Genomic DNA, 3,709 nt, shown 5'->3' on the forward strand with positions numbered 1-3,709 from the left:
GCTGCAGAGAGCGCGTTTCACGTGCGGAGTTTTGTCAACCGGGGCGGGCACCACAACCACCACCACCACCGGCATATATGTGAATGTGTATAATATGCGTTACCAAAAACCTTCGAATTTCTCACGCGCGGAGAGGGGTGCAACCGAAGCGCCGCCGCGCGAACTCGTTGTTTTGGTTGCGCACCGCGTGTTCGTGTTTACAATATTATTATTATTATTATTATTTTACACGTATATACCTATATATATATGTGTCCGTCCATTCTACTCTTCTGCTGCTCGTCGTCGAAACTACCCTCTGGTGCTGTTGCTGCAGGGAGGCCACGCGCATCCCAACCGGCGATCTGTTGTCCCAGGTTAGGGGCGTGCGGGTGCGTGTGTGCACGATCGTTGTCTACCCGCTCCGCTGCGCTGTCGCCGTTTTTATTTCGTCTGCGATTGTCGTCCGCAACACCGCTGCCGCGTCGCTCCGGATATTTCATAAAAAAAATACCGCGGTCTTTCCGCAACAAAAAAATATTTAAAACCCGCGTCGCGTTAAACATTGTTACATCGTCGTATTATCTATATAAGCCATATAGTGCATTCGGTGCGATATTTTGGAGATATGTTGTGTCCTATCTGCTGCAGTACTACGTTCATCGATATCTTCAAATCGTCCGTATTGTGGTAAGACGATTATTTTATATTAATTATAATGTTATATATTATATAATTTATTATAATATATATTTTTGTTAAAACGTTATGAAACGTTTTTTTATTCTGACAAAGTTGCAAAGTCTCGTCGGAAATACGATATTTAATTAGAATATTAAACGTAAAACCTATATAAGTATGCGTGTAAGTATATATTATGTATGTACAATTAATATACAATACTTCATCAAAGACGTAGAAAAATGCATTCAATAACACGCATATAAATGCATAATTTATCAAATACGCAATAGCGGTCCGACCTAACCCGCTGCGGTCGTCATCGTTACATACCCGCGGGACTGGTTCGCTGGAGGGAAGGGTGCGGTATTATTATTATTATTATTATTGCCGGGCAACGACTAAAGCAGCACCGCGCACTGCAACCCTTTTCTTACTCTTCGGGTTTCGCGTAGCGCAACACGTACGATTTCGTTATGTATTAATTTATTGTATTCAAACAAGCGTCGGTAACCACGCGCGATATGCAAATCGGAAAAAGGGAAACGGTGAACAAACTACGTCAACAACTTTTGGTCCATACCTGCGCTATGCTCGTGTATATTATAATTTATAATAAAGTTTATTTAGCGTGAAAATACTAAACGAAATTTAAGCTCCATAGCGAATGTACATAATATTTATAGGTATATTGTAAATTGTTGTCGCGGAAAATTTTACAGCAACCACTATTTGTTAAGGTATATGAACAATATGATTATTCCTGCAAGACTTGCTGCAGTCCAGCAGATTTTTACATTCGATTTTATGAAGATTCGTCAACGCGTGTGTTGCTCTATCTGTCACTCTGTATAATATTATAATTTATGCGTGTTGAAAAGCGAGTGTAAGACACGTTTTTATGGAGCGTAGGCCTTCGCCATCATACGCTTCACATATATTATTATACACACGCTGCAAAGCTCTTCTCGTGGTGCATTACACGAAGTCGTTTTGACACGAACAAACATAATATAATATAATAAATGTGTTGGAAAAAACCACTCGGATTTTGAGAAAAAAAACAGTCGCGATACAAGTCAATGCAGTTCGCGTTCCTCGGATGACTGATTAAATTATGCACGGTGGACGGTTTTTGAAATAAAAAACAATTTTTTTCTTCTTTCTATTAATTTCACTTCCTTGGCATTCGGGCGCGCCGTGAAGTACAAAAACGCAGCCGACAAATAAAATAATAATAATGAGTATAATATACTTCATTACATTTTTTTAGTTGGGAGAAAAAAATGTATTAATAATAATAATCGGTCTTGTTATAATAACGTCAGCCAGCAATAATTTCCGCGTATAATATACACACAGCGGCGCATTGCATCTCGCATACCCGCGACACAACGGATCGTATATTATAATAATATATAATATGAGTAGTACTTCAAAATAAAAGCCTCCGCCGCCGCCGTCTCTATCAACGTTCAAACGAATCGACTCTGCGGTGTAGCACATATTATAATAATGATAATATTATGCGCCAACGCGTGTACATAATAATTTATATTATATTTTATAATTATTATTATTATGCTGTAATATAATATTTTCGCGAGTGATTAAAGCGCGTTTATACCTATACTGCATATTATGCACACTATTATATAGATAACGTTCTCTTATATATAAAATGTAAAATAATTATATAATTTTGGAATAATATAATATTATACTTTATATGCAACCCGATGCATTCTGTACCTATGGATTTCTCGTGACGACCTTTTTCTGGGAATCTCGGTGACTCACCCCGTATAACTACAATATTAACACGCATATAACAATAATAATAATATAGGCTCGTCGTTTTATTGAAACTACACTATATAATATATATAGGTACTATACCTACGATAAGTTATAACTATACCATACGATATAGTCGGGGTAACCGTTGAATATTGTTATTGCGCAGCGCGCTAGGGGAAACGGACGCCACCGAATCTCAGCGCAGCTGCTCTTGTTTACTACCACGACCGCGCCCGGGCGTTATACGTTAACGTATATTATGACGAGTATATTTTGTGTGTGTGCGAGTGCGTATCCTGAGCAAGTCTTAAAAAACCAACCTACTCGAAGGGGGATTAATTTTTTTTCGATAAAAAACCATCTCCATTGTGCAATGTTCTCGTTTCGTGAACCGAAAATGAGAACGTGGGTCGGCGGTGGTCGGTTTCCCGTCCGTGCAGCGCGCACTCTTCGCACTGCACACTTCACAGTCTATATAATATATACCTACCTAGCAGTGTACGCATATAATATTATATATATTATATTATAATATATTGTGTTTATAGGTATGCCTTGCAGCGGGCTAATGTCTCTTTTGTGGTGCGGTCTTTCATTCAATTCTTCTCCCGGCCGGGGAGGCCGTGTCGGATGACAAGAACCTTCTGCCGAGACCCGGACTCCTCCTCCACCTCCTTCTCTTCTTCTGGAGGATCGTTCAGTACGAGGGTATATATATATAATTGTACATATTATACCTATACATTTATGTGCATATACGGCATATGCACGTCACTCTCCATATAATATATTGCGCTCTATATATAAAAACTATCCCTTATATACCCTTCGTCTTTAATTTAATTTATTTATTATATTGTGCTCGTATACGTGTCGTATAGTGTCGTGTATATAGGTACGTACTACACACCGTATAATAATATTACACGCATTCTCGTCTCTCTGTCCCGAGATATATCGTCGATCCAACTGTATTATTATATAATACAAAATATTAGGTTTGCAGTTTTCTCTTCAATTAATATTATAATACGCACATTTTAATACCTTTTAGATTCTGAGCGAAGCCATAAAAGTATGGATTTACAGTGATGTGTGTTTTTTTTTTTATTTTTTTTATTTTTGTGTCTGTCATCACCTTTTAGGACAGTAAAAGTCCTTGGATTTTCTTCAACAGTAACTTCTTTGATAGGAAAGTGAATCTAGTTGGTACTTTGGGGGGGGGGGGGGGGGGGGGTGGGTCAAAAGT

At 38.3% G+C, this 3,709-nt stretch overlaps 1 long non-coding RNA gene across 1 annotated transcript; it reads left to right on the forward strand.

Annotated features, from left to right (window-relative positions):
* Nucleotides 1-319: 319 nt before the first annotated feature.
* Nucleotides 320-3,282, forward strand: LOC132945879 (uncharacterized). The gene is made up of 2 exons (XR_009664612.1): nucleotides 320-669; nucleotides 3,009-3,282. It is a non-coding gene; the product is annotated as an uncharacterized LOC132945879 (long non-coding RNA).
* Nucleotides 3,283-3,709: the final 427 nt, after the last annotated feature.

This window comes from Metopolophium dirhodum, chromosome 5 (assembly GCF_019925205.1).
Source record: "Metopolophium dirhodum isolate CAU chromosome 5, ASM1992520v1, whole genome shotgun sequence".
In the NCBI taxonomy this organism is placed as follows: Eukaryota; Metazoa; Arthropoda; class Insecta; order Hemiptera; family Aphididae; genus Metopolophium; species Metopolophium dirhodum.